Raw genomic sequence first — 19,134 nt, forward strand, 5'->3', positions numbered from 1 at the left:
AATTAAAAGTGAAAGAGGAGAAATAAAAAACTGACACTGCAGAAATTTAAAGGATATAAGAAAATATTATGAAAAGTTATAAAAACAGAAGAAACAGTAAGTCTTGGCAAGGATGTGGAGAAAAAGAAACCCTCATGAATTGTTGGTGGGAATTCAAATTGATGCAATCAAGGTGGAAAACAGTATGGAGATACCTCAAAAATAAAAAATAGAATTACCGTATGATCCATTAATTTCACTAGTGGGTATTTACTCAAAGAATATGAAAACATTAATTTGAGAAGATAGATGCACCCTCATGTTTATTGCAGCAGTATTTACAATAGCCAAATTATGGAAGCAAGCCATGTCCACCAATAGATGAGTGGATGAAGAAAATCTGATATGTATATAATGGAATATTGGTCACAAAAATTAATGAAATCTTGCTATTTGCAGCAACATAGATATGTCCAGAGGGTATAATGCTAAGTGAAATAAGTCAGTCAGAGAAAGACAAATACCCTGTGATTTCACTCATATGTGGAATTTAAGAAACAAAACAAATGAAGAAAGAAAAAGACAAACCAAAAACAGACTCTTAACTATAGAGAACAAACAGATGGTTATGAGAGGGGTGGTTGCTGGGGGTATGGGTGAAATAGGTGAAGGGAATTAAGAGTACATTTATCATGATGAGCACTCAGTAATGTATAGAATTGTTGAGTCATTATATTGTATACCTGAAAGTAATTTAATACTGTAGGTTAACTAAATTGGAATTTTAAAATTAATAATAATGAAATATCAAACTAATCCTAAACGACATCTACAGATTTCACACATTTTTCATCTAGCTTTTACTAATGTTGACATCTTACATAGACATGATACATTTATCACAGCTAGGTATTTGTACAAATCTATAAGCTAAACTACAGACTTTATTCACATTTTGCCAGTTTTTCCATTAATGTTCTTTTGTATTTAGGATCCAATCTAGGATAGCATATGTTGCATTTAATCATCCTATTTACATACTCCATTCTGAGAGTTTGATGGTCTTTCTTGGTATTTCATGACCATGACACTTTAGGAGAGTACTAGAAAAGTACTAGAATATCTATCTATCTATCTATCTATCTATCTATCTATCTATGATATATCTATATCATATATATATATATGATGACACTTTAGGAGAGTACTAGAAAAGTACTAGAATATATATATCTATATATCTATAGATATATATATCATCATCTATATGATGATATACTATATATTATATTATATTATTATCATATATATATGATGATATAATATATATTATATTCCTCTTTTGTCTGGGCAAAGTAAGGTTTTCCAAAGTTTTTTTAGGTTACTTCCTTTCCTCTTGCTTCCTTCAGTATGGTTATTTCATAAATTTATAGAACAGATGCATTTAAACATGTATCCTATCCTAGATTCTCCCAACATTTTAGGGAGATTTTAAAATAAATTACATACAGTAAAAGGCAGTAATGTGTGGTTCTGTGGATTTTCATAATTGCACAGAGTCATGTATCTACCACCACAGTGCCATGTGGAATTGTTTCATCATCCTAAAAATTCCCTCTGGCAACAAATGATGTGCTTTCCATCCCTATAGTTTTGCCTTTTTCAGAATTTAATACAAATGGAATCATATAATATCTAGGCATTTAGGTCTGGCTTCTTTTAATAAGCAAAATGCACTTACAATTTACTCATTTTGGTGCATAAATCAATAGTTTGTTCTTTTTTATTCTAAATAGTAACTCACTCAATGAGTGTATTACAGTTTGTTTATCCACTTACCTTTTGAAGGATATTTGAGCTGGTTTTAGTTTTTGGAAAAATGAGTAAAGGTGCTAGAAACATTGGCATACAAGTTTTTGAGCCGACCAAAGTTTTCAACTCATTTGGATAAATTCCAAGGACTAGTAATGCTCAGTCATATGGTAAATGTATGTTTAACTTTGTAAGAAATTGGTAAACTATTTTTTCAATTGGTGGCTATATTTTGCATTTCAAATATCAGTGGATAGGAGTTCCTACGGTTCTATATCCTCACTATGACTTATAATTGTCAGTTCATTGATTTCAGCAATTTTAATAGGTGTGTAGAGGTATTTGATTATGTGTTCTATTTGTAATCTCCTAATAACTAATGATCTGTGCATCTTTTCATATGCTCATTTTCCAATTGTGTATCTTCCTTGGTGGTGAGCAAATTCAGATTTACAACTTTTTATTGGTTTGCCTTCTATTTTTGAATTTTACATATTTCTTTTACAAAAAAAGTAAAATTATATACCCTTTAGCAGATCTGTGATTTACAAATATTTTCTCAGTGTTTATGTTTTGTCTTTTTGTTCTCTTAAAATGTCTCTCATAGACTAAAAGCTTTGGTAAAGTCCAATTTGTTTTATGTTCTTTTATGAATCATGCTTTTGAAGTCATATCAAAAAACTAATCAGACTCAAGGTTGTATAAATTTTCTCCTGTTTTCTTGTTAAACAGTTTTTAGCATTACCTTTTACACTCAGGGCTATAATCTGTATTGATTTAATATTGGTATAAGATGTAAGACATATATCAAGATTTATTGTTTTGTAAATGGTATCCATTTTTTAGCACCATTTGGTGGAAGATTATTCTTTCTCCATTAAATTGTCTTTGTGCTTTTGTGAAAAATAAGTTCACCATATTTCTTTTGATCTAGTTTTGAGTTTTCTATCTTTTTAAATTTATCTCTTCCTTTATGTTCAGCATTACTGTGCTCAATTACTGCATATTTAGTAAGTCTTAAAATTGAATAGTGTGGGATCTCTTTGTTCTTCTTTATTTATAATTATTTTGGCTTTTCTAGTTACTTTCACATTCTCTAAAAAAATTATAAGCCATACCATATATATCTATAAAAAGCTAGTTGGAATTGTGATTGGAATTGTATTCAAACTATAGATAAACTTGAGGAATTTGACTTCTCAACAATATTGAGTCTCCTAATCCATGAAAATGGTACATCTCTCTATTGAATATTTTCTTTAGAAAAATGTACTTTCAGGTCCTTTGCCAATTAAAAACAAATCAGACTATTTGTGTGTTTGCTATTGAGTTGTATGAGTTCCTTATATATTTTGAATATTAATCTATAATCAGACACATGATTTGCAAATACTTTCTCCTATTCTGTAGTTTGCCTTTTAATTTTCTTGATTGTTTACTATACAAAACCTTTTTAGTGTGGTGTAGCCCTACTTGTTTATTTTTGCTTTTGTTGTGAATCCAAAAAATCATTGCTGAGACTAACATCAGGGAGCTTTTCTCCTATGTTTTGTTTGTTTGTTTATTTGTTTCCCTAGGAGTTTTACAATTTCAGGTCTTATGTTAAAGTCCTTAATCTTTTTGAGTTGATTTTTGTGTATGATGTAAAATAAGGATCCAATTTCATTCTTTTACATATGGATACACAAATTTCCCAACATCCTCTATTGAAACAATTGATTCCCTATTGTATAATTTTGGTGTCTTTGTCCAAGATGAGTTGACTGTATATGTGTGAGTTTATCTCAGAGTTTTCAGTTCTGTTCCCTTGCTCTCTGTGTTTGTTTTTGTGCCAGGACCATACTTTTTTTTGACTGTTATAGTATTGCAATATAATTTTTAATCAGGAAATGTGATGCCTCCAACTTTTTTCTTCTCTCTGAAGACTACTTTAGCTATTCTTTTGTGTTTGTATGCAGATTTTAGAATTGCCTTTTCTGCTTCTGGGAATAATGTATTGGAACTTGCCATTAGAAAAATGCCATTGATAGTGATCACATTGAATCTATAGATCACTTTGTTTATTATGGACATTTTAACAATATTATTTTTCCAACCCATTATTACAGGATATCTAATTTAGTTGTATCTTAAATTTCTTTGTTTTATATTGTTTTATATTTTTCAGTATATTTATCTTTCACCCCCTTGGTTAAGTTTACTCCTAAGTATTTTATTCACTTTGATGCTTTTGTAAATGGAATTTTGTTCTTAATTTCTTTTCAAATCATTCATTGTTGGTGCATTGAAATACAACTGATTTTTATATGTTGACTTTGTATTATGCAACTTAACTGAATTCAGATATTAGTTATAACAGTTTTTGTGGTGGAATCTTGTCACGTACAAAAAGATAATTTTACTTCTTCCTTTCTGATTTACATTTTTTCCCCTAATTGCTATGGCTAGTACTTCCACTACTTGGGTAAATAGAAATGGTAAGAATGGATATCCTTGTCTTATTCCTGATCTTAAGGGAAAAATTTTTAGCTTTTGCCATTTAGTACAATGCTAGCTGTGAGCTTGTCATACATGGCTTGTTATGTTAATGTGCATTTGTTCTATCACAATTTGTTCAGTTTTTATCATGAAAGAATGTTAACTTTTGTCAAATGCTTTTTCCATACCTACTGAGATAATTACAGGATTTTAGTATTTTATTCTGTTAATTTGGTGTACCACATTTATAGATATACATATATATGTGAAGCCGTTCTTGCATCCCTGGGACAAACTTCACTTGTTCGTGGAGTATAATCTTTTTAATGAGCTGTTGAATTTGTCTTACAAGTATTTTTAAGGCATTTTTGCATCTATGTTTGACTTGTAATTTTCTTTTTTTTGTAGTATCCTTGTCTCACTTTGGTATCAGAGTAATGCTTGCCTCCTGACATTAGTTTGGAAAGGTTCTCTCTACCTCAGTTTTTTGGAAGAGTTTGGGAAGGATTGATATTAATTCTCCTTTAAGGGTTTGGTAGAATTCACCAATGAAGCCATCTAGTCCTGGGCCTTTTTTTGTTAGACTTTTCATTACTAATTAATTCTCCTTATTTTTTTATAGTTCTGTTTGGACTTTCTATTTCATTTTTCAGTCTTTGTAAATTGTATATTTTAAGAATTTTTCCATTCATCCAAGTTTATCCAATTATTAACATATAATTGTTCATAATAGTCTATTATTTTTATTTCTGTGGTATCTGTTGTAATGTCTCCTCTGTCACATCTGAATTTCAGTTTTCTGTTTGTTACTCTAGCTAAAGTTTTGTCCATTTTCAAAAAAAACAAAAACAAAAACTCAGGGGTGCCTGGGTGGCTCAGTTAGCTGAGCGTCCGACTTTGGCTAAGGTCACAATCTTGCAGTTTGTGAGTTCTAGCCCCACATGTGGCTCTGTGCTGATAGCTCAGAGCCTGGAGCCTGCTTCGGATTCCGTGTCTCCCTCTCTCTCTGCCCCTCCCCCACTCGTGCTCTATCTCTTCCCCTCTCTCTCTGTCTCCCTTTTAAAATTGAGGTATAGTTGGTGAACAATATTATATTAGTTTAAGTATAAAACATAGTGATCCAACAGTTATATACATTATGAAGTGATAACCGTGATAAATCTACCAACCATCTGTCTCAATATAATCCTTTTACTATATTATTAACTACATTCTATATGCTGTATATTGTAACAGCTCTCAGTTTCTCTCCATGAAGATGACATTAGCTGTAGGATTTTCATAGATGGCCTTTGTTATGTTGAGCTAAGTTTCCTCTAACCCTACTTGGTTGAGAGTGTTTAATCATGAATGGATGCTGTCCTTTCTCAAATACTTTTTCTGCATCTATTGAAATAATCATATAGTTCTTATCCTTTCTTTTATTAATATGGTGCATCATATTGATTTCTGAATATTGAGCCATTCTTGCAAACCTGGAATAAATCCCACTTGATTGTGACATAACTTTGGATTCAGTTTGCTAGTATTTTATTGATAAATTTTGCTTCTATGTTCATCAGAGATATTTGCCTGTAGTTTTCTATTGTAGTCTTTATCTGGTTTTGGTATCAGGATAATGCTGGCCTCATAAAATGAATTTGAAAGCTTTTCTTCCCCCTTTCTATTTTTTGGAATAGTTTGAGAAGAATAGGTACTAACACCTCTTTAAATGTTTCATAAAATTCGCCTTTGAGGCCATCTGGCCCTGGACTTTTGTTTATTGGGAGTCTTTTGATTAATGATTCCATTTCTTTGCTTGTTATAAGTCTGTTCAAGTTTTCTGTTTCTTCCTACTTAAGTTTTGGTAGTTTATATGTTTCTAGAAATTTATCTATTTCTTCCAGTTGCCAAGTTTGTTGGTATATAGTTTCTCAAAATATTCTCTTATAATTATTTGTATTTTTGTAAAGTTGGTTGTTATTTCCCCTCTCTCATTTATGCTTATATTTATTTTGGTCCTTTCTTTCTTCTTATTAATAAGTCTGTTAGATTTTTATCAGTTTTATTAATTTTTTCAAAGATACACCTCCTGGTTTCATTGATTTCTTCTATTTTTTTATTCTTAATTTCTTTATCATTTATTTTGGATCTAATATTTATTATTTCTTTCATTCTTCTGACTTTTGGTTTCATTTGTTGGTCCTATTCTAATTCCTTTACATATAAGATTAGGTGGTTTATTGGAGATTTTTGCTTCCTGAGGTAGGGCTGTATTGCTGTATACTTCCCTTTTAGGACCACTTTTGCTGCATCCCAAAGGTTTTGGGCCATCTTGATTTCATTATCATTGTTTCTATGTTTTGTTTTATTTTTTCTTTGATTTCCTGATTGGCCCATTTATTGTTTACCAGCATGTTTTTTAACTTCTATGTAGTCCAGTTCTTGAATATTTTTGTTGAAAATTTGATGGCATCTTTATCTTTGTCCCTGTGTGCATAAAGTGTCTCCCACCTCTCCCAGTCTGCTTTTAAGATTTTCTCTTTCTATATGGTTCTGAGAAGTTTGGTTATTATGTGCTTTGTGGTAGTGTTTTCTAGATCTTATATTTAGAGTTTGTTGACCTTCTTAGGCCTGTAGATATGAATATTACATGAAATTTTGAAAATATTTGGCCATTATTTCTTCAAATATTTCTTCTTTCCCTCTCTCCTCTACTTTGGAGACTCCATGTAAATGTATATCAGATTGTTTGAAGTTGTTTCACAACTAAGTCACTGACACTCTTCATGTTATTAGTTGGTTTTCCTTTGTATGTTTCATATCACATAGTTCCTATACTATGCCTTAAAGCTTATTAACCTTTATTTATGCAATGTCTAATCTGGCATTAAATGTATCCAGTGGATTTTTCATCTTAAACATTGTAGCTCAAAGTTTCACAAGTTTGATCTGAGTCTTTTTATTTTTTATTTTTTATTTTTTTAACGTTTATTTATTTTTGAGACAGAGAGAGACAGAGCATGAACGGGGGAGGGGCAGAGAGAGAGGGAGACACAGAATCAGAAGCAGGCTCCAGGCTCTGAGCCATCAGCCCAGAGCCCGACGTGGGGCTCGAACTCACGGACTGCGAGATCGTGACCTGAGCTGAAGTCGGATGCTTAACTGACTGAGCCACCCAGGCGCCCTGATCTGAATCTTTTTAAATAACTTTGATTTCTGTAAGTTTTGAACATATTTAATACCACTATAGCAACTTTTAAAATGTCCTTCTTTACTAAAATTAATATCTGCTTTATCTACTGGTTGCTTTTGATTTGTTGATGATTTTCCTTATTATGAGTTATGTTTGTTTGCCTGTCTGACATAACTAGTAACCTTTGATTGGTTTCTAGACATAATGAATTTTACTGTGCTCCATTTTGAGTATTTTTGTATTTTTGTAAATTTTCTTGAACTTTCTTCCAGGTTGCAGCTAAGTTCTCTGGAAGAAGGTTTTTATTTGTTTATTTGTTTGTTTGTTTGTTTTTCTTTTGACTCTTGTGTGAAATTTTTTAGGAGAGACTGAAACATTGCTTATTCTTCAGATGATTACTTCTCACTTACTGAGATGAGATTTTTCTGTTTGTGTTATCTACTGCCCCATGAATCTTAGGTTATCCACTACGGCTAGTAAAAACAGGTGCTGTCCTTAGGCCTGTGTGAGTACCAGGCTCTGTAACCTTTGACTGTGTGGCTCTTTTTCTATCCTTAAGTAACACACATCAGCTGATCAGTACTCTGCTGATTATTTGAGGCCACTTTTCTGTAGATCTCTAGAGTTTCCTTCCTGTGTAGCTCTGTCCTCTCTGGAACTGTATTCTATGAACTTTGGTGGTCTCCTGTTTTCCCCAGATCTCAACTCCATCTCCTCATGTCACATAATCTTTCAGCCTTACCTGGATTCCTTCTCCCTGTGCTGCAGCCTGGAAACTCTCTCAAGGCAGTAAGCTGTAGCAATCACAATTGTCAGACTTACTTAATTTGTGTTCAGTGTCTTACAAACCCTTACTTTTAACATTTCCTTCCTTGCTTCTTTTCTTCCTTCCCTTTCCTCCTTATTTTCATTATTTCTTTTGTAGTTCATGAGGGAATTACTTTATTGTTGTCAGAAGCAAACTTCTAAAAAACCACTTTTTAATTTCATTTTGAAATAAAAATTGAGCATATTGAAAAATTGTATATATTTAAGGTATACAACATGATGATTTGATATTCATAGTAAAGTGATTGCTACAGTCAGATCATTATGCCAGTTGAAATAAACCAGACACAAAAGGAAAAGACACTACATGTTTTCATTTTATGTGGAATCCAAAAAAATCTAATACATAGAAGTAGAGAGGAGAACTAGGATTGTAACAGGGCAGGCAGGTGGGAGAACTAAGATCTTGGTCAAAATTTCAAAGTTCAAGTTATGTAGAATGAATAAGTCCAGAGATGTAATATACAGTATGATGATTATAATTAATACTGTATTAATATTGGAAATTTGCTAAGAGAGTAGATTTCAGGTGTTCTCATTACAAAGAACCATTATTCATTTTTTTTAACCTTCTCCATTGTTGCTTTGTTTTTAGGGAGTTGTTTTCTGCTTCTTTCTTTGTTCTCACTTTTGGTCAGTTTATTCTATTTTTATTTTTCTTGTGATGTGGATACTTAGTTCATTAAGTTTTATTTTCTACTGTATATATTCAATAACATTTTTCATTAGTTTGATACATCATGCTTTAAATACTGTTCAGTACCAAATATTTTCTAAATTATATTATGATTTCTTTGATCAGTTATTTTGAAATTTATTTTTAATGTTTTTATATGTGAGTTACTGACAGTTTTTTTTATTGGATTCTAATTTCAATATTTTTTAACAGGCAACACAGTCAACACTGTTGAATTTCCTTGGTAATAATTGAGACTATTTGTGATCTAGTCTTATTTTGAGTTCTTCACTGATCTTTCATAAACATTTTATTGATATAAATTATTTGATGGTGAATCCTAACTTAAATATAACTGAACACTGTAAACTTTAGATTGTTTTATTATGTTACTATGGGAACTCAAGAAATACTGAATAATCATATGCTAAGAGAAACGATAAAATAGAGTACAATCTAATTATTTTTTTAATGTTTATTTATTTATTTTAAGAGAAAGACATAGCAAGTGGAAGAGGGGCAGAGAGAGAGGGAGACAGAGAATCTCAACCAGGCTCCATGCTGTCAGTACAGCCTGAAGTGGGACTCGAACCCACAAAATGCAAGATCATGACCTGAGCCAAAATCATGTCGTTCACTCAACCCACTGAGCCACCTAGGTACCACCAATCTATATTAATAGCACACGTTGCTTATTCTGTTGAATCATTTTGAATTGTTATATTAGTTTTAATTAAAATAACGACAAGGTTGCCAGCAGATAAAAAAGAATCAGGATACAATTTTAAATGCTATAATAGAATGACTATTCTTACTGTATTTGTATATGTTGCATAAGGATTTTTCTTACAGGGAACAAGGCAAATTCTTTTGACGTAATGTTTTAAAGAAATTTAAATGTCCTTCAAAATATATCAAATCAACTATTTAAGTTATAGGTCATATTTACTTTAGCCTACAGAGATCCTCCTTTTCTTTCCATCCCAGAAACCCTTGAAGAATTTGAATGAGTTTTATATACTCACCTATGTTTAATGACATGAGATATTGGGCACGTCTGTGTGCTTAGAATTGGTTTTCTTTTAAGTAAAATAGTTTGGATTTTATAATTATAATGCCTGAAGTAGGTGTATTATAAACAGTGTGTGAAATATAGACTTTATTTGCACAGTGACTCTGTCAACTTGAATTTGACAGGACCAGCCAGTTTAAGTTATGAGTTCCTCCAGCACTGGAAAATATTGCCTCTTTGAGAGGCTGTGAAAAATCATGAAGAGCCAAAAATTGCATCCAAGCCTTCTAAATAAAGAGCTGTCTTTTTTTATTATTATTATTGGATGCAAATAGTGAATGCGGTGGTCTTGTTGTAGTATGGAAGATAATAAAAACTCTTCTTTGTTTGGAGAAAGAAGTCAGAATAGAAGACTACATCTTACGTGGCCTTTATATTGGTACTCTCCTGTGTCTGAGTTGAATCAATCTCTCTCCCTCTTTTGCTTTTGGATACAGCTAAAAAATATGCACCAAAATACCTTAGGTCCTGAGTCAGCAAAATAAATAACCAGCGTTTAGTACTTTGGTTCAGGAGTGGACACAAAGGGAAACAACAATTAAGAGGCTACAAGCTATTTTTATGAATCTTTTGAGAATAACATCCCAGGTAGTTAAATTCACTCTTCTATTGGGATTATATATAAATTTTATAGCTTTTCCTGGGTGGCTGGAAATAGAGTATCCAGGAATAGGTCAAAGAACATGAAAACAAGAGAGAAATGTGTAAATGTGGCCTGCTACTAAGGTCAAAAAGGATAATGAATTCAGCTTCTCAGAAGTAGACCAGAGGGCATAAAGTCTGCCAGTCTCTCAGATATACTTCTTCCTTCTTAGTATCTTCCATATAGATAGTTGAGGAAGTAAAACCAAAGATCTGTTAGGATGTTATATACTGCACCACTCTATAAATTTCTTGAATACAAAGATTGCTTATTTACCTTTGGACCTGCCATATTCCAAAATCATTCCAAGCAAACAATAGGAATAATAACAATATAATAACAATACATATGTTTGTAAATTGAATAAGTATAGCAGCCACATACCAATTGCCCTAAAAAAAATTTTGTTATTTAGATTTGCTGTTTCTGTTAAACTTCTCAGACAAATTGATTATGAGCACATGCCAAAGTGTTTTTCAAACTTTTCATGAGAAGAGAGACTCCTTTAAAAATATTTCTGTCCTGGAACAGACATTTTATAGGAAAGAAATATTGCTACATAATTATTGATATGACAGTTTTAAAAAACATATTTCTGTTAAAATATTTTTAGGATTTTACTCAGCTTGATGGCAACCTTAGCTTCCCAGAATTTTTTAATCTCATTTAGGGCTATCAGAAAATTACTCAAGTGTTTTATGAGAAATCCTAATTACTTCCTAGATGGAGGTCATGAATTATATCAAACAAAAACATTCTATATCAGGCCAGGTTTGGGAAACAATTCTTTCTCATTTATTAAAAAGTGGATCAAAACCAAAGTAGGTTAAATAGCATTCTTTTATTAAAATGAATTTGGATATAAGTTGGTTGGTAGTTGGCTCCTCTCCTCTGGCCAGCCCTTTTTCTCGATGAGAACATACTATTATTATCTTTGCCAGAGAAGGAGAGAGGAGATATGGTGGGAAGATCATGGCTATGCAGAAATTGATAGTTAAGGAAGCAGAGCAGAAATATTTAGATCATCCATATTTACTTACTTCCCTTTGGTTAATTTTATAGCATATAGAATTCAGGGGAGGAGAGTGAGAATGGAAATGGGAATTAAAAAAATAAATGATTTATTAAAAAAAAAAGTCTTGGAAGAGAAAATGACAATAGTTTCATTATAACCATAACTTAACCTTCTACAGTGTGGTCCAGTAAAGAAAATTAAATAATCTGAGAGCCAAATTGTCTTTCCTTTGTAGGTATTGTTTTTAATTCATGCTACTTTTAAGAACTCTGTCTTTGATTCTTTGCAGTTTCACTGTGGTATTTTTGCATTGACAGTTTTTTTAAAGCTTCCTCAATCTGAGAAGTGGTGTCTTTTCAATTCTCAGCTGTATCTTCTCAAATTTTGTTCATTGCCCATTTCCCCTGATACAACAATTTGGACTTAATATATTGGAACATCTCAGCCTTTCCTTCATGTTTCTTATCTCATTTTTATATTTTCTATCTTTTCATATCTCTGGGTTACACTGTGAGCAATTTATTCAGCTCTATATTCTCATTCATGAATTCTCTTGTCCAGTCTGCTACTTAACCCAGTTATCACATCAATATTTCCTATTATTAACCTTTTTTTCCAAATGTGTTTGGTCAATTTTTACAGTCTTTGGTGCCTTCATAATTTATGCAATTCCTTTTGTATCTTGTTAAAAATATTAATATAATTTCTTTATATTCTGAATCTGATGATTCTAATACTTTCAGTATTGAGAGGATATATGAATCCCTGTTCTTTATGCTGAATCATACTCATAGTTCTTGTGCCCTTCTATGCCTAGTGTTTTGGTTTTAGGTTCATACTTTTGAAACATTATTGTAATTTTGTGTGTGTGTGTCGCCCAAGAGAGGATTTGTGTTTACCCGTTACAAGAATGTAGTGTAAACCACAATTTGGGATGATTGAAAACAAAATCTCTAGCATAGGCTTTCTTGAAATGCATAGGTTCTATAAATTCATTTCCTAAATCCACATAACTGCACTTGTGATCAGCATTTTCAGGGGAGACTTTCTTTAAATCTTATCTAGAGCAAAGGCTAACACAATGATGTTTCTCAGTTTTCTTTCTCTATTAAGTGTGTGTTGTGTGTTTTAGCTCATCTGCTAAGGGTGCTGCCCTTCAGGAATCTTGGCTTTATATAGAGGATTCCAGTTTGACCTCTCATCTTCATTAAAGCTTAATCTTCATCTCCTATCTGTGACAGCAGCCATTAAAATGGAGGCTGTGGGCCACAACTATAACAGATGCCTCTAGTGCTCTGGTCCCCGTTTTGAGTTCATGCATCTTTAACATTTCTGATTAATTTTTTTTATTGTAATCAACTCAATCATATTCTAACACACACACACACACACACACACACATGTGCTTACGCTGTATTCATTTAACCAAGATTACTACTTTGGGGCATTTTCTCTGAGCATCTCATCAGCCTTATTGCTAGAAATAGAAATCTACAGAGATAACTCTGCTTTTATATATTTTCAAGCATCCTGAGATTTCCCTTTGAGGAACTATGCCTTCTTTGCTATTTCAGCACCATAATCATTCTGCATAGCATAATAGTCATAAAATAATTGATAGTTTGATGAATAAATTGATAAGTGAATAGATGAATAAAAAATAAAGAAAAATATTGTCCCATGGGCCTATGTAATTTTTGATGTATGATACCTGAAAAATATTCATGAAAGATCTTGAGGTTTGAAAAATAGTTTATATTTGTTCCTGATGAAGATGGTTGATAGACTTTTTATACCCTCATGTTTGCTCTATTGAAGTTTTCAGGCATAGGGCACTATGGCTAGTTAACTCTACAATTAATTCCTAGCAGAACAAAAACAAATACTCACTGTTTTATCTATGGAAAAAGATAAAAGAACTCACAATTTAAAAATGATTAGCAACTTGTTAAACTTAAATTTCCTACTTTATATAGAATATATAATAACAGTAACCACATTAATAACAAGTAAATTGATTAATTTCAAAATTTTTTATCACATAAACTGCTGAGTATTTATTGGAATATGAGTACAATATTTTCTTGCCATTAAATATTTCTGATATAAAATCCTTTTTAACAATTTGTTAGTTTATCACTGGAAATAGAAGTAGTACTTTATTTCTAAAAGTTTATTATAATTTAACTATTGCTTTTTCCTTTCTTTAGCTTTTCTGCAGTCTTGTCATTTTCTATAATACATCTATCAAGTTTAAAAATATTTAAAATCAAACTTAGGTTAAGCCTGGCTGGGTAAATCCTGGACAACATCAGGTTTTGCATATAAATGTAAGTTTTATTAAAATTCTGGGTTGCATTACCATATTCTACAAACTACCTTGGGAATGTCTGAAAGCTGGAAGTATTTCAAAGATGTCATTGTTTTGATACATTAGTGCAAGCATAATTTGGGGAATGAAGCACCATTTGTGAGAGAGAATGATTTCTAGAAATGGAAGAAATGCTTTCTCTCATTTTACACATAGAGTGATTTTTAAAGGTTCTTGCTTTTCTAAAGAATGTAAAGTGCATGTAGTAGGGCACAATGAACCATCAGAGTTGTGGGTTCTTAAATAGTTATTTATACCTAAGGTTAGGGGCAGGGGTTTTGTTATGACACATATATGGATTAAAATCTCAGTGTCTTCATCTTATATAGCTGTATGAATTGGATATATAACCATCCCTTAACCTACTTTTGCATCTCTGAAATGAGTATGATCATACCATCCTTACAAGGTGAGCAGAGGGATCATTGTAAAAATGAAAGTAAAGTGCTTACCAATAGGTCTAGCACATATAAGACACTCAACTTTGAAACTTAAAGTGTTGCTATAAGGATCATGTGATATAAATCAAGTAAAGCTGTTTTGACAACACTGAATCACTATACAGATGTATTCGTGTTTTAATAATCATTAAATTAGGATGATAGATTACTTGTCTTAAAAATTATTTTTATACAAACTCAATTTTTCAGAAAAAGCAAAACATTTTAGCATTTTGGTGAACCAAAAAATCCTTGTGTTATCTTCTTGTATATACCAAAATAATAGTTTATTGTTATTCTGTACATCAAGTTTTATCAAAAAATTTTAAAGAAAATTCTGTGTACCTCATAGTAGAGATTTAGAGAATAAATACATATCTAGGAGACACTATTTGCCTGAGGAAATCAGTAGGGAAGCAGAAAACCATTCTAAAGACAGGATAAAATATAAGCTCTAACAGGAATAGAAACAACGTGATGGAGAACCATAAAGGGAGGTAAAATACATTTTGATTCAGGCAATAGGGAAAGCTTCAGGGAAACTGCTGAATTTGAGCCAAGTCTGGAAATAAAAATAGCATGTCATATTGCCTGGGCAAGAGTGGAAACATGACAGGCTGTGTGCTCAGCTTAAGCGATGGCACCAAAGTTTGCATGCAGGCAGTGTGCTTGGCACAGGCCAGGCATCTGATGGAGTTGAAGAGTACTGTATATGAAAGGTAAAGCTGTCATTGAGGAGGCCCATCTACCGTTGGCTTAGAATTTGCCAATACCCTGAATTTGGCTGTTGTGAATTGGCGGCCTCTTTCCAAGGCACTTCTGGATCAGCTTTTCTTATTTCCAGAATGTCCCATGATTGCAGTGCAGTGCAAATTCTCTGTGGAAACAAGTCACTAATCTCTCCATTATACAAATAAAACAAGAGAGAGTTTTTGGACCCAGCTCAGCCACTTTTTCCCACTTCATTTTAGCTGTAACCACAGTGGATTCTGTAGTCTCCTAAATAACCATGAAGTCTTCAGGTTGTTTAAAAGACTTTAAACATTAGTCACTTCTCAAGGAAAGGGCAGATCTAACACTCTAGAGATGAGACCAATGGCTTTTGGCAGCATAATGTACAGACAGGTATGGAGAGGACAGCTCAGAATCAACTGAGAGTCCTAGTCTGGATCAGAATTGGGCCCTGCCATTATTATTTTTTCTCTGCAAAGAATTGAATAATGAAATGAGCAGTGAATTGCCAAATTGAGTTATACAGAGGTAGAAATGTAAGGACAGCTTTGGGTTAGGGCTCCAGAATCAGCAGAATGTAGACTCACTAGAGATTACAACACAGATTAAATGTACACAGGAAAGAAGAGGCCACCTTTCAGTGACATTCAGCACTTACTTAAAGCTGTACTTCAGCTTTGAAAAATATGCAAAACTGACAAATATGGAACATATATTTAATTATGCTTTAATTTAAATTTTTAAGGGGTGCCTGGGTGGCTCAGTTGGCTGAGCATCCAATTCTTTATTTTGGGTCAGGTCATGACCCCAGAGTCATGGGATAAAGCCCTGCACTGGGTTCTGCCCTGGGTGTGGAGCCTGCTTGAGTGCTTGAGATTCTTTCTGTCTCTCTGTCCCTCTCTTCTTTCCCCATCTCCCGCATTCATTCTGTCTCTCTCTCAAAGTCTTTAAAAGATGTGTGTATAGATGCTTATTTTATTGTTTTTTCTTAGTGTATAATTATTTTTATTAACATTCATAAATAATAGAAAATATCAAAGTTTAAATAATGATTAAATCATTAATGATATATGTATGGCTGAAATAGCATACCATCATTTAATTAAAAATTTAAAGGTTACATACCCACATAGATAAATGTGAAGTGAAAACAAAATAGAAATTGATATTTACATTGAGATTACCAGGATGAATGCATACAGAAAATAATAAAAAGCATAGGAAATAAAATACAATGTGCTGTTTGATAGGCGATGGCATACTTCCTTATTTCCATTTATTTTATAATCCTATTTTTGTAATCAACATTGAAAAATCAATCCTTGTTTAAAATGAGAGAACATTTCTGAACTCAATATAGGATGTCTGAAATACCATACAACATTTTTAATTAGATAAGAAGGTCTCTCCTCTACTTCAACTTCAATTCACTTCCACCTGAAAATAAATCTGCGTAAGTATTTGCAAAGGAATTAAGATACCAGGACAATAAAGAAAGTTTGGAAGTCCATGCTGGATAGAGGTGGAGAGATCTATGCAATACAAAAAAAAATTCAAAGAAGTATTTCAGACAGAGAACTTACACTATATTTAAAATTTTAATGTTATGGTCAACTAATCTTTGACAAAGCAGGAAAGACTATCCAATGGAAAAAAGACATTCTTTCAACAAATGGTGTTGGGAAACCTGGACAGCAACATAGAGAAGAATGAAACTGGACTGCTGTCTTACACCATACAAAATAAATTCAAAATGGATGAAAGAGCTAAATGTGAGACAGGAAACCATTAAAATCCTGAAGGAAAACACAGGTAAAGAACTAGTAAGAAGGAGAACTTCTTACTAGAAATATTGTCGAAGACAAGGGAAACAAAAGCAGACATGAACTATTGGGACTTCACCAAGACAAAAAGCTTCTCACAGTGAAGGAAACAATCAACAAAACTAAGAATCAGCCTACAGAATGGGGGAGGATATTTGCAAATGACATATCTGATAAAGGGTTAGTATCCAAAATCTAAAAAGAACTTATCAAACTCAACACCCAAAAAACAAATAACCCAGTTAAGAAATGGGGAGAAGACATGAAAATACACTTTTCCAAAGAAGACATCCAGATGGCTAACAGACACATGAAAAGATGCCCAGCTTTGCTCATCATCAGGGAATACCTGAGATACACTTCACACCTGTCAGAATGGCTAAAATTAATAACATAAAAAACAATAGGGGTTGGTGAAGATGTAGAGAAAGGGGAACCTCTTGCCCTGTTAGTGGGAATGAAAACTGGTGCAGCCACTCTGTAGAACAGTATGGAGGTTCCTCATAAAACTAAAAATAGAACTACCCTATGACCCAGCAATTGCACTGTTAGGTATTTATCCAAAGGGATACAGAAATACAGATTTGAAGGGGTACAGGCACCCCAATGTTTATAGCACCATTATCAACACTAGCCAAATTATTGAGAGAGCCCAAATGTCCATCAGTTTACAAATGGATAAAGAAGGTGTGTGTGTGTGTGTGTGTGTGTGTGTGTGTGTGTGTGTGTGTGTGTACATAATGGAATATTACTCAAACATCACAAAGAATGAAATATTGCCATTGGCAATGATGTGGATGGAGCTAGAATGTATTATGCTAAGTGAAATAAGTCAGAGAAAGACAAATAAAAATTTTTCACTCATATATGTAATTTAAGAAACAAAACAGATGAACATATGGGAAGGGGAGTAAGAGGAGAGAGGGAAACAAACCACAAGAGACTCTTAACAATAGAGAACAAACTGAGGGTTGATGGAGGGAAGTAGGTGGGGGATGGGCTAGATGGGTAATGGGTATTAAGGAGGGCACTTGTCATCATGAGCACTGGGTATTGTATGTAAGTGATGAATCACTGTATTCTACTCCTGAAACCAATATTGCACTGTATGATAAATAACAAAATTTTAAATTAAAAAATATATATAATACAATGTTACATATGCTGGTTTACGTATTTCAAGCATTGCAATGGAATTCTATGGGGTTATTTTTTAAATGTTGATGCATATCATGAAGCATTGAAAAAAAACCAACAAACCAGACCTCTAAGATAGAAGCAGGAAAAGGAGTTTTCCCTTCAATCAGATACTTGTGAGGTGGTGATAAACAAGTATTAACTTGTGAAAAAAAAGAGTATGGTGTTTTTATTCCTTTGTAAACAGAGAAAGGCCACTGTATTATGATATGACAGTGAGGTATGAAAGTACTGAAAGAGCAAGGGAGAAGAAGACATTGTCTCAAAAATTGAGGCCAGAAAGAAAATCGAGAAAAAACTGGAAAATTCAGTAAGAAAGAAAATAAGGAGACATATAATTAGACAGTAACATAATGAAGATGAAGAATTTATTACCTGTGATTCTTGGGTGAGAAAATAATGTCTACATCATAGACTAAAAAGTGAGAATAAACAGGGATCCCTAGTGGAGGAGAAGCATTACGTCATTGGGTATGGAAAGTAGCAACAAAAAAGTGTGTGTGTGTGTGTGTGTGTGTGTGTGTGTGTGTGTGTGTGTGTGTGTGTTGAGGTGTTCACCCAAAAGCAGATATGTAATTACATTTATATAGTTGATGTACACTGGAATAAGAAGAAAATCCTTCGTATTTGTATAGTACTTCACAAATGAGAAAATATCCTTCCAAGTCATAGGTAAATTTACTATGACTGACGTGGGGTAAAAAAATATAACAGTGGCTCCTTGAACACTGATGAAAGTAGTTACTGAGTCCAGTGGCCAAAGTAAAGATGAATTATAAGCAGTTGATTGACTTTTCAAATTCACAGTCTAGCTTTTAGAATGATGTAATAAACTATTGGAACCAGCGCCTGATGCCTTTAATCTGCTGTCGCTGCTGCTTCTAGTTTATGGA

This window comes from Acinonyx jubatus, chromosome B3 (assembly GCF_027475565.1).
Source record: "Acinonyx jubatus isolate Ajub_Pintada_27869175 chromosome B3, VMU_Ajub_asm_v1.0, whole genome shotgun sequence".
NCBI classification, from domain to species: Eukaryota; Metazoa; Chordata; class Mammalia; order Carnivora; family Felidae; genus Acinonyx; species Acinonyx jubatus.